The 13,823-nt window shown below is 35.8% G+C and overlaps 1 protein-coding gene across 7 annotated transcripts in view; it reads right to left on the bottom strand.

Annotated features, from left to right (window-relative positions):
• Positions 1-13,823, bottom strand: part of Sick (sickie) — a 626,930-nt gene that overhangs the window by 124,426 nt on the left and 488,681 nt on the right. The window lies entirely within an intron of this gene.

Below are 13,823 nucleotides of genomic sequence, written 5' to 3' on the forward strand. Positions count from 1 at the left end.
TTTCTTGGACGAGAGTGGGGGAACCCGGGAACGAGAGAGAGGCTCTTTGTTTCCTCTCGCTCGTTCTTGTGTTTTCTCACTCACGCCACTGGTCGCGCTGAATAGTGTTCACAACGCGCTAAGAGCCCGCCGCCAGCCCCGATTGTCGAGCTCATAACGAGGATTTAGTGTAATAGTTTAGGTCGTATCCAACGCCGGGCAGAAAGTAATAAATACAGAACGCTCATGCTATTTAAGATAAACACAATTTATTATTTTTATCATGTTTCAAGTAATATTTTGTCCATTTTCAATTGCATGTAATTACTGTTGAATTAATGATAATTTTTTTTTAAGATGAAATAAAACACTTTTTTACTAACATTTTGTGACCAAGGCGTTGCTTGAATCATGATTCTAACCTCTGAAAGAAATTATTTTTTATTTTTTGATGTCGTGGGGTATTCACGAACAAATCGGATAATCTCGAACCTTCGAGATTAGCAACGTTAATTAAGGATGAACTTCAGTAACATTCGAAATAAGCGAAAATCTTTGAAAATTGGAGGAATGAATTTTTCTGCAATAGTAAAACCCCTCGCAAATTTTTAGAAAAATTGATTCGGTAGTCTTTGAATTATATAACTTTTAATTTAACGTGTATTCTTATGGGGAAACGCAATATTGAGAAATATAACTAGAAAATTAAGAGTGAACTATCAGGCCAAAGTGTTTGAAATTTCGTGTATATAAATATCAAGCGCCGAACTATATTGTCACAAGAATCCCGGACAATTGATTAATATCTTGGAAATTGATTAACTTTTGGCTAAGATTGTCACTGAAATTCACCCTTAACCGATTTTGATGAAATTTTCAGCATGTATAAAACTTACTTAAATCTACAATAGGGATTTTTGAATTTTCATTACAGGCTCAGAAAAAAGTTTAAAAAACGACCTTTACTATTTTTTTCGATATACCGACCAATTGCATTTTTTTTCTATCGCACAAGAAGAGGAATTTGAAAAATATATTAGGTATAGGTTGTAGCAACATTTTTTATGTGTTGACCATTGAAGTTGCGCTTTCTGTGCGATTTCTGCGATATTTAGCACTCTGTTCCTGATTACCCCACGGTAGTCGAGTAATCATTAACACCAAGGGTTTTGCTTTTTTACTATAAAGTTAATTTTTGTTATAATTTTTCAAAAATTCGTCTCAGTACTTTATAGATGAATAATTTCACTATGTTTGTAAATAATAAACGAATTCATTTCTCACATAGTTTTCGTTTGGTTTGTTTTTTGCTTAGGTGTTCGAAATTACCCCACTCCCCCTTACCGGTGTTTTGAAAGTTAGTGCGCAGGTGATTTAGTATTCGAACGCGATCACAATGTTTCAAGCAAATGTGGTAAAGTCTAAATTTTGAAAACAATATCTTTACGATGTGATAGCACAGTGTGGGTATTTACGAGTCACAGAGGATCACGTTTTTTACGAACTAAGAACGTGAATCAACAAATTGTACAAAACGTAATTTAGGATAATGTTCTTCAAAGGCTTCAATGGGAATACAGTAGAAATATGAGTAATAATTCAAAATTTCTATATTTTGCTTGTTTTACACATTAAATAGTTTAAATAATGACTACGTACCGGCGCAACAAGGATTAAGTAATGCTTGACCATTTTCATATTTTAAGACGTCGGAATCGAGAATGCAGAATATCTGTAGATAAGTGGCACGTGAAATACGTTATTAAATGGTATGAAATAGGACGACAGGTGGAAAAGATTTTCAGCATTAATTTTTATTTCGACTTTGATAGAATCAATGCAAGATTGTTTTCTGGTAGTTTTTCAGGTCAACACTTATTTACAGACACCATGTATAAAAGAAAATCAAGTTATAATTCATAGAACTCGGAAATGAGAACCCCTGTTATTCCAATTAAACCCAAGGCTACTGCACAAATAAATAACCATTTAAATTACCGTCCCTAAGTACATGAAATTGGGCTTCTCAGACTACCCTTTCTCAGACTGTCTCAAATTACCCTTCAAACAAACAACAACTTGGAGCAGCGACAAGATATCTCGACATTAACTCAAGCCCACAGCATGTAAATTAGTAGGTCATCCCATAACTAATGCAGGTTTCTTCAGTACGTATGTTAGGTCAGAGGTGGATACAGGAGCCTTTCTTGGAGGAGGCGAAATATGTAAAAGTACATAGGGTAAACGCACCAATAAATGAACACTTAAGGCTAATGAATGAACAGTATTACAAAATTATGTTTGCAGCGCGATTGATTCCACGTGCTGCAAAAATTGTTTGGGTATGAAGCAAACAATTAAAAGAAGTCTCGAATTAATTAGTTGCTTATTTTAATAACTTATTTTACTCATTTTAATAAAAAAATGTCCATTCACTGGTACGTGTTCATTTACTGGTACATCCACCCTGAGTACATTTTTTTAATCTTCTTTTACGAGATTTAAAATTTGCTTGCAATTTATATTTTAATGTCTCTATCTGATAAATAATCTCTATAGCCAAAATAATTAAATTCACATTAATTATTTATACAGAATAATACACAATGTCATATTATTTAGAACACTTTTTTTTATCTCCTACAGTTCGCGAGTAATAATTCAAAATAAAAAATTGTCAGGGGTCAATCGCACCCTCTTGGAGTGAATTTGGGCAGCAAGCGAAATTCCGTTGCACTCAGGAGGACTTCCCCTACGTATTTACAGAGTTTCATAATTTTTTAAATTGCAGGGTTCGGGATCTTCCCCTGTCAAATGTATGGGGGTTGAAACTTAGTAACCCGACATACATGAAAATGGTTACTTCTACGAAAAAAAACTCATAGCACCTTTTTTGTAGAGAATTTCCTAAGCTATAAATTGTATAATAACTATTTTTGTCGCAAAACTGCTAGATAACGAGATATTCGCGAAAAAAGTTGTATTTTTGAACTCTCTGTAAAATGTTTAGCGGCGGTTGGATCGATGGGGACTTTTGGCATATTGTTCAAAACGACCAAATAGAGGCCCATAACAAAATTTAGCTTCGTGGGAATTATTCCGTAGATTGGGCAGATTTCCGTCCAATTTCACTAGGTAATTCACCTGTCCGGAATCGTGTTGACCATCAAACGGTGCATCACGTACACGCTCTCACATTTATATTTATAACTTTTTTTCCTATAAATATATTTAAAATTTTCTTTTTGCGCATTAAAGTCAACGAAATGGCGCTTAAAAAGTAAAACAAAAATTATCTCTATATTCATTTATTACTTCAGAATGTGCGTTTCAAGAAGGGTCTGATTTTGGGCTGTTGAGGGTAACCTACCCCCTTAAGTTATCACGTTTTTCCATTTTTCTAATATAACTATATAACGGTGGGAGATAGAACAAGAGTTTAAAAATAAGAATTGTTCAGTTTTTAATGCCCTGTCATACTACCAAGCGAAAAAAAAATTGTATTAACCCTTTGACTACGAAAGGCGTATATATATTAAAATAAAAAGTTATTAAAATAAAAAGTATATAAAAAGTTATTATTATAAAAGTTATATATATAACTGAATATATATATATATATATATATATATATATATATATTTTTAATTTATTTGCAATTCTTAATTATTTTAACTTCTAAGAATGGTATCAAATCTCCGGGTGCCGTTTTGGTCAGCAGGTAGTCAGTGGACAACCAGTCGCAGCGACTGATATGCGAATATCGCGTCGTCTGTACTGACTGTTCTCTCCGAGAGTGCGCCGCAGTCAAAAGGTTAAAAAAAGAAGAAAAAACACGATAATTTTAACCATTCACATGAACCTTCATTAAAATCAGAACTTTCGGGTTGGAAATGCTCCCTTATTAGTACACTTATACTCAGAATTCGCCATTCTATTGACCCTAAAAAACTAAACATCCCATTTGAAAAAAAAAATTAATCTCCAGACCTCCTTTATGCCTCCCCTTTAAAGAAACTAATTGCCACCATGCTGTGTATTTCTTGCAACCGTACAACTTTAGTAAATAAAGTTTTCGCTTCTTACTTGAAATAATGGAGATATTTAACCCCTCAACGACCGACCCCTGAAACGAAAAACTGATGCCCCGTGAGGCCCCGGGCCCTCCGAACGAAAACCTCCACTGTTTTCCCGGACGGTATAGGAAATACGGCTTTAAGGTCCGTACGAGATACGGAGGCGAGCGACCAGTGGGAAACTTAAGGTCTACGCACACATGTACGTTCCGTGTCCTCTAGAGACCCTCTACGCCCCTCTTCTTCTTACTACTAGCACGTCGCAACGGAACTGACATGGAACGGAACTGACGCGGAACGGAACTGACGCGGAACGGATAAGTGTGCGCAGACCTTTTGGGCCAGTACCATACACTGAGGTGGTCGTTGAGGGGTTAGGGTGACCAGAGTTGGTGAGACACCCTGTACACTCCAAATCAATAAATCGTGTTCTCGTCGACTCATGTTACAGACTCAACTCTGAGAAAAAAAAGCATTACTCATGGGATGACCTAATAGAATTCCCAACCGTTTAGACCTAATTTCCACAGTGACCTGATGTCAGGGGCCCGACTGGTCAGGCCCATTCGATGCAGGAACAAGAATCATAGCGCGACACGAGCGAGCACACAGCGCTGGCTGAGCGTATAGAGCGTGCCTCTGCGATTCACACGACGATCGACATAACGAGGCCCGTACAAGGCGTCAATAACTATAAATGGACATCGTGGAAGGAAAGATCGCGAGAATTCCGAGTCGGCGGCGTTCTTACCCGTCCGCAAGAATCATCCTCGTCGCTCGGTAGCCCGCGTGTATATACCGTCGCGACCGGTCGCGCGAGTGACGAACCGCCGCGCTGGCTCGCGGACCAGTCGACGACAGAAACGGAAACGCGAGAAAAAGATGAAGAGCAAGGAAGAAGCTGAGGCTGCACGGCGATAGCGGAGGAAGGTGTACGCGCAGGGAATGCTGGGACACTCGTCGCGTATAGTAGCGCAAAAATCATCGCATCCCGAGTAGATACCCCGGTTCCTAGGAACGATTCTCGTCCCGCTTCTTCCCTGCCGTATACATAGACAATGTATGTGGACCGCATGCGCCAATCCATCGGGGCCCGCGACGCGCGCTATATTGAAAATTTTATATTTCCCGGTGACGTCTCCTCTTATGGCTCGCAGCCGTCCTCGTCCAGTCGTGGTACGAATAAAGCGCTCCTTCCTTTTTTGCTGCATATTCTAAACACGACTTGTAAAGGGTTCTTTGCGCGTCGAGCAAAGGGAGTGGTGTAAATTGTTCGTCCGTATTGCTCTGCAACGCTACGTGAGCAATGTCCCTAACGAGTTCTAGATATACACGTACGAGTAAATGAATGGGAGAGATGACGGTTTATGCTTTACAGAAGTGCTTCGTAATAGTGGCAGGTGGGTATATCGAGATGTCTGAATTATATACTTATCTCGTGGATGAATATGTTATTGGAACAGAGTGTGGACGGTGAATCCTAAGTAGTGCAACCGACGGGGAGGTGATTTCTTATAAGAAAATAAATGCAAAATGTTGTATAAGGTTTTTTGGTTGCTTGCCTAGTTTCCGAGAAAAGTGATTTTTAATATAAACACACCACACAGTTAGTTTAAATTATGCTACGTAATATTGTTATTTAATTAACTTTGTGAATGGTAGTAGTGGATGAGGTTTATAGAGCGGTAGGGGTGAATAAGGAGTGTTCGAAACGGAAGGATCGAGTTAATGTTTAAGTTTAGGTATTGGATTGGAAGTAGGGTATAGATTAGGGTGGAACGGAAAATTTAAAGTTTTTTTCAGTTGGCTTGGGTGCGGGATAGTTGTCTTTTGATTAACCAAACAAAACTGTAAAAAAAAATGGAAATATAGTCAAGTCTGCAGGTTCCTTTTTATCCTAAAAATGATTATATAATCATACTATATAGGCGAAAATTTAAATTTGAATTTTCAGTTGGCCTGGAAGTGGAACAGTTGCCTTTTGATTAACCAAACACAACTGTAAAATTTTTTTGGAAAAATATTCTTGTCTGCAGGTTCCTTTTTCTCCTAAAAATGATTATATAATCATACTATATAGGCGAAAATTTAAATTTGAATTTTCAGTTGGCCTGGGAGTGGGACAGTTGCCTTTTGATTAACCAAACACAACTGTAAAAATTTTTTGGAAAAATATTCATGTCCGCAGGTTCCTTTTTCTCTTGAAAATGATTATATAATCATACTATATAGGTGAAAATTTAAATTTGAATTTTCAGTTGGCCTGGGTGCGGGATAGTTGCCTTTTGATTAACCAAACACAACTGTACAAATTTTTTGGAAAAATATTCATGAATATTTTTCCAAAATTTTGGAATTGAAAGTTCAAGTTTAAATTTTCGCCTGTATAGTACCGCTCCGCTCTAGTATACATATTCAGCAGTTTTTGCAAAATGATTTTTACTAATTGTATACTATTTATTATTAAAAGTAACTGCTTCGTGTTATTTTATTTTATAAAATAACTGAAGTTGAACTCGTTTCTAACTTAAACCTATAGCATTATAATATCAGGTTTAAAAGTATTTTTCTCGAAAACTAGACAAGCGTTCGAAAAGCATTATTCTATATTTTTACTTATTTTTGTTCATACAAAAATTGATTGTTTATCTTTATAAAATCACCTCCTTGTCGGTTTGCCGGACACGCTGTGAGTGTTTTTATCAAACTCTAGACTATAATTTTATAATCTAATAACTTAGTAATTTGAATTTTTCGAATTTATTATAAGAAAATAGAATTGTTTCAGGGGGAGTTGCATTTTGACCAAATAGCAAATAGGCGACCAATGGAAATTAATAAGAATAATTTGGATACTTTTCTAAATAAATTGTATTATAGTATCGGAGTTATTATAGACAGGCACGCGATTTGTGTCGCAATTTAACCCTTGCACGGCGAGTCCTAAATCCATTTTATATTCCACAAATGCGTTCTAAATTACCACCGAAGGAACTAGTAGAAAATTGAAAAGATACCAAATATTCGATTCGAGATATTTCCAAAATATTTGAAACATATTTTGAATTGCTATCGCTAATAAATATTACGTAAAACTGTAATAATTGCTTAAAACAATTATAACATTTACGCAATGAAGAAGCCAAAAATCATTTATCTACATCATTCACAATATGAATAAATATTGCATAAGTGTATTTTACAAATATACTTTCTTTGATTTCACAGTTTTCCTCGCCACCTACACTTTATAAAAAGAATTTAAAAATACAGTGTCGACATTATATTATACCTCAAAATGAACTCTGTTCTCGCCATCCGAAAGTTAAATAGCTTCGGCAATGAAACGACATAACGCATAAAGTATTTTAAACGTTCTAAGCATGTCCCTGGCTGTGCAAGTATTAACAAATTTTCCAAAACAATCTAACAGGGGAGACCGGGGCTAGTTGATACGTTTTTCAGTATAAATTTTTTTAAATTTTTGTTTCAATTAATTACTTGATAACAAATATGCTAAAATATACTTCGGTCCTTCCTCTTTAATATATTGTAAATGAAAAGTCGATAAAATATATACAAAATGAATGAAAAAATATTATTTGGACGAAGGTAAAATGTTTTAATTTACCCCACTGCGCGAGGCTAGTTGATACGTTCTTCTGTTTTCAATTTTTTCATCTTTTATCTGAATTAATTACCTAATAACAAATAGGGTAGATGTCCCATTTACTGTCAGTGTCCCTATTACTGCCACTTTATTTATCTCACTTAAAAAAAAAGTAACGTATAAAGAATGTACTGTAATAATAAAAAGAACAGTCCCAATTTTATGATAAATTCTTTTTTACACTATTCTTCATACGTTACGTGTTTATTAAGTAAAGTAAATGAAGTGGCAGTAATAGGGACGCTGACAGTAATTGGGACATTTACCCTGTGCCAAAATATACTTTGGTCCTTCCTCTTTAATACATACTAAGCGAAAACTTGGGAAAATACATACAAAACGAATGAAAAAATATTATTTAGACGATCAATTTGGATGTATCAAAACTATTTACATTTTCTCTGTATAAACGAAAACAGACAAATAATTGAACAACAATCTTCACGTATCTCGCCCAAATGGAGCTACATATATACGGTGTCGAGATAACTCGTCCGTATCAACTTGCCCCGGTCTGCCCTACGTTGTAAAATAGTTAACTTCTCCTGCAGCCATACTAAATTTCAGGATTTTCTGAACCCCCTCTATCGATCTATCTCTCGAGCCCAGGAAGGCTAATTAAAAGATTATCTGAGGAGAAGCCCGCGGCAAGCTTCACTCCGAGCCTCGATCGAATCGCGATGCACATCAGATATTGTATCGCGATTTCGCGCTCGACAGGAATCACAGATTTGCTCGTAATACCAGTCTTTCAGCATGCCTACCTCATTATTCCCCGAAGATGCATGGTTGAGCTCCAGCCGAGCTTCTTTTTTCCCGAGCTACACACGCGGCTTGAAATATTGCGCCCTAACGAGTTTTTATCCTGTACCTTAGTTCCACCTCAGATCGATCATCGATCAGATGCGCCTCGCTAAATCACCCGCATATCGACGGCATTCGTAGAATTTACGATTAACCTCCAAAGAAATACGTGGAACGTACATAATAACACCGCGCGGACGATTTTAGGAGCGTTTCGTGTTACAAAACAGAAACGTCCCATTTATCACGTTTCTGCTCCGACATAGAAGCGATAAGGGCAGTGATAGTAAACAAACCTAGGAAGTGTCACGAGCGTAAAGCGTAGTGTACCCCGATAAAGCATTTACAAAGAGAAAGGTCGGTGGACGACGATAACTTATCGACAGAATGCGATCGAGTCACCGCGTGCATCCGTAAAAATCAAACCAGACAAACGACTCCGTTTCAATTACGTTTCTTTCAGCCAACACGCCGCGTTGAAGCACAGCGTTGCAGGGGCTCATCGATCTCGACGTTCTCGGCACGCTGATCACTGGTCGACGAGACGCTGACAGGAGGGTACGAGACGATTTTTCCCGTCGGAATGATTTTCTCACACTTTCCCGCACGATATCGGTAACATCACGATCTTTCACCGTTCATCGCCCGACGGAGGGGCACGGCGAGCGTTTGTTAGTAGTAGCACAACGCGTACGATGGCGGACACGATACTCGAAGCAGCGCGTCTCGGCACAAACTGAGTGTGTACCCACTACGGCACACTACCGATCCACGGCCCAGCGGCGATCCAAGATGCCCGTAGTGGTCCCTTCCCCCCCCCCCTCAACGGTTGGCTCGAGCCACTGATCTTCCCTGCTGGACTACCACTCAGCTGTACCGATGCTTCCGCTGATACTCGCAACGCGGGCCTTTCGAAGTGGCGTAACGCATCTTGCGTTGCACCGCGTGCAAGCGCGTCTTTTCTACGCTGATCTTTGCTCGAGGATCTTCAGTGACATTCGAAATAAGCGAAAATCTTTGAAAATTGGAGGAATGAATTTTTCTGCAATAGTAAAACCCCTCGCAAATTTTTAGATAAATTGATTTCGTAGTCTTTGAATTATTTCACTTTTAATTTCACGTGTGTTCTTATGGGAAACGCAATATTGAGAAATATAACTACAAAATTAAGAGTGAAATATTAGGTTTATGTTTATGAAATTTTGTGTATAGAAATATCAAGCGCCGGACTATATTGTCGCAAGAACTCCGGACGATTGATTAATATCTTGGAAAGTGATTAACTTTTGGCTAAGATTGTCACTGAAATTCGTCCGGAATAGCACCTGCTTTGTTGCGAGCTTATGGGGCTACATACAGTTAGTAAAAAAAAGTATTTGGACAGTTTTTAAAGTCGCATAACTTTTTTAAAATTAATCCAAACGAATTGAGTTTTTTTTAGAAGCTAGAAGGATTAATTTGCTAAGTGTCGTGATTCGTCGTTTTGAAAAAAATGTAATTGGTTGGAATAGCAAAAAAAAAAATAGTAAAGGTCGTTTTTTAAATTTTTTTTTGTGAGTCTGTAGTGAAAATTCAAAAATCCCTATTGTAGATTGAAGTAAGTTATATACATGCCTAAAATTTCATCAGAATAATTGCTCTGAGCTATAAACGCTTAAAGATCGCAGAATAAGGTCGAAAATCGCGGATTTCGTGAATTTCGCGAATTACTTCAATCTACAAACGGGTTTTTTGAATTTTCATTATAGGCTCACAAAAAAACGACTTTTACTATTTTTTTTTGCTATTCTGAAAAATTGCATTTTTTTCAAAACGAGGAAACACGTCACTTAGCAAACTAATCCTTCTAGCTTCTCAAAAAAACTCATGTCGTTTGGACCAATTCTAAAAAAGTTATGCGATTTAAAAAAGTGTCCAAATACTTTTTTACTAACTGTACCTATGGCAGCTCGGCAAATAGGGTTACTATTTTTATGAATTTATTTTTATATAAAAAACGTTATATTCAAGCCTTACACATTTTTGTGTATAAATTCATTCTTTTCAAAAATAAATTTCATATCTTAAGAAATGATGCCATACAAGCCCCTTCTCCCAAGGCTTCTTCATGGTTACAGCTTTTGTTGTAAGAAAAATATTTCAGGGATTACAGGGCGGATTTGAATAAAATTTTGCAAGAATATTCTTAAGACTGTAATCTGGTAATTGCCGAAGCCGGTTTTGAAAAAATTCTGTTTTTTGAAGAATGGCAGCTACTCAAAGTCCGACACATGATTTTCGACCTATGTTTTCATCTTTTTATAAATAAGTTTTCATTCTTTCGTTAACAAAAAAGAACAAGAAACAGATCTAAAAATCGGTTTTGAAAAGTACTATATATATATGTATATATATATAGATTATAGTCTTAAGAATATTCGTACAAAATTTTATTCAAATCGGTTCAGTAATCTCTAACAAGGGAAATTAAAAAACAATCTGAAACTTTGTGAAAATGTAGGGAGTTCCCTCCTGATTACAACGCAATTTTTGTTTGCTGCCCAAATTCACTCAAAGGGGGTTAAATTAACCCCTGAAAATTCGGCTATTTTCCGATTTTGTGTTATAACTTGCGAACTGTAAGAGATAGAAGAAAAGTTTCAAGGCAAAAGTCACTTCTTTTAATTAGATCTATCATTTCGTAAAAAAAAATATTTTACAGTTCAGGAGATATAACACAAAATCGGTAAATAACCGGACTTTTCAGGGGTCAATTCCACCCTCTTAGAGTGAATTTGGGCAGCAAACAAAAATTGCGTTGTAATCAGGAGGAAATTCCCTACATATTCACAAAGTTTTAAAATCTCTTGAATTTCCGGGTTCGGGATGGTCCCTTGTCAGATATTTTTAGTACCGCAAATATGAAGAGGCCTTGGGAGAAGGGGATTTCTGTGACATCATTTTTGAAGAGAATACAGTTTAATTTATTAATCAAAAGGTGTATGTCTTGATTTTCAAATATAACGTTTTCTTATATAAACAAAAAAATCATAAAAATAAACTCGATATTCCGACGTGTCAAAGGTATGTAACCCCTTAATGGAAGTGGTTGCTTATGGTAACGTTGGAGAATTCTTTTCCTGGCAGTAACAATTGTACTATCGATATTGAATCATTAATACGAAATACTGTTTTAGATCATTGATCATTAACGCGCATAAAAGCCAATTTTAGTTACATATGGATGATAATATTGTACATGCCATGGAGAATTAAAATTCAGACTATTAATTATGTGAAATACATGAGATATGGTATTCCAGTAACAATGGCATCTGAACCTATTGTTGGTTTATTTATCATTATACTGAATTGTGTAAATAATAGCAGACTGCAGTTTATGGGTATCAATATGGATTGCGAACGTTCATATAATTTTTTAGCTATGGCGATTGTAGTAAACATGTAATATATGATGCGAAATTTTGCTAGTTTCTCGTGACTGTTGATGACAGCGAGGTCAGCACAAGACATGTTAGTAATTTGTTTGTTAAAGTTAGTAATCAAAATAATTAAATCAGCCTCTCCTTTATGAAAGATATATGTAGATCAAACTAATGGAAATAACGTACAATTTCCTTTTGTTTGCTGGATAAATCAGTGATATTCATTCGCATATCACGACTCAAATTGTTTCTATCCGTAAATATAAATATTTGTAATTATTCAACTTAATTCAGTTTAAGATACTATATGGGTCATCTTCTGTTGCCAAAATGGAGCGCTATGATTTCGCTGCAGTGTCATAAAAGCATAAAAGAAGACAAATGCAACGATTCTTAAGAAAAAAAGTAACTAAAAAAGAATTAATATATATTAATTCTGGAGCTATTCGTTGTTCATTATTGTCATCTCAGTGAGAAGAAATCAAAAGAAATGACTACTTATGCAATTATTCAATCATTTCACATCAGATTACATGAATTCAAGTGTCAAAATAAATCTCGAGCCATGAATTACTTCGAAGTGATTTCAAATTATTTATGTTAAATGTTACATACATTTTCTCATATGTTTCCAAAGTACAGAAACACAAATATAATATTTAATTCGTAAAGAAATGACGAAAAAACATTTTTTAATATCCTCGAATACTCTAACGTTTAGCAACTGTTTTATGCGAACTTATACGTCATCCAGACGCACTCTGTATTAGGGCTGGGACTATTCGAATAATTTAATATTCGAATATTTTAAAAGTATTCGAATGCTACGAATAAACTTCGAATATTTGAGTATTCGAATGTTGTTATTCGAATGCCATTCGAATACTGATGTATTCGAATACTTCAGTTGCTCAATTATTTGGCGAATATAATTCGGATATCCAAGTATTCGAATACTATTCGAATATTTAAGTATTCGAATACTGATGTATTTGAATATTTAAGTATTTGAATACTGATGTATTCGAATATTTAAGTATTTGAATACTGATGTATTCGAATGGTTACATCAGTATTCGAATACTGATGTATTCGGATAGTATGGTGTGAAGTGGATCAAAATTAGCTTACAAGATTTCATCCTGACAAATGATCCTAAAGAAGTTGATTTATAATTCACACCATACTATTCGAATACATCAGTATTCAAATACTTAAATATTCGAATAGTATTCGAATACTTAAATATTCGAATAGTATTCGAATACTTAAATATTCGAATAGTATTCGAATACTTGGATATTCGAATTTTATTCGAATACTTGGATATCCGAATTATATTCGCCAAATAATTGAGCAACTGAAGTATTCGAATATTCGAATACCGAAAAATGCGACAAATAGTCCCAGTCCTACTCTGTATCCGTCTGTATTAATTACCCGACTATAAATTTAAGGCGTTCTTGTGGGAGGTTCCATTTCCTTATATTTCTCATATGAACTTAATAGTAGAAAATAATTTTTCCGTACTACTTTATGCACTGTACGAACTCATCGAGCAAAGAGAAACTCCGACAACGTACGTAAATTTCTTAACTCTGCGAGAAATCATAATGGAAACAGTAAACGTTACTTAGCATGATAAAGGATGATATATTAATGTCCTGTAGAAAATTGTTGCAACAGGTTTGGCCGGATCAGGCTCGTTAGAGGCAAGTAGGACGGCCAGCTCGTAAGTCCACTAATTGTCGTCTCGTTCGATTAATTATGGTTAATCGTTTGCACCAATTCGCTCCGCGCAACGCGGATAACTCGACCTATCTCACTTGAGATAGATCCGCTTGAACTAATTGTGTATCACTATGACGT

Source organism: Andrena cerasifolii, chromosome 8 (genome assembly GCF_050908995.1).
Source record: "Andrena cerasifolii isolate SP2316 chromosome 8, iyAndCera1_principal, whole genome shotgun sequence".
NCBI lineage: Eukaryota > Metazoa > Arthropoda > Insecta > Hymenoptera > Andrenidae > Andrena > Andrena cerasifolii.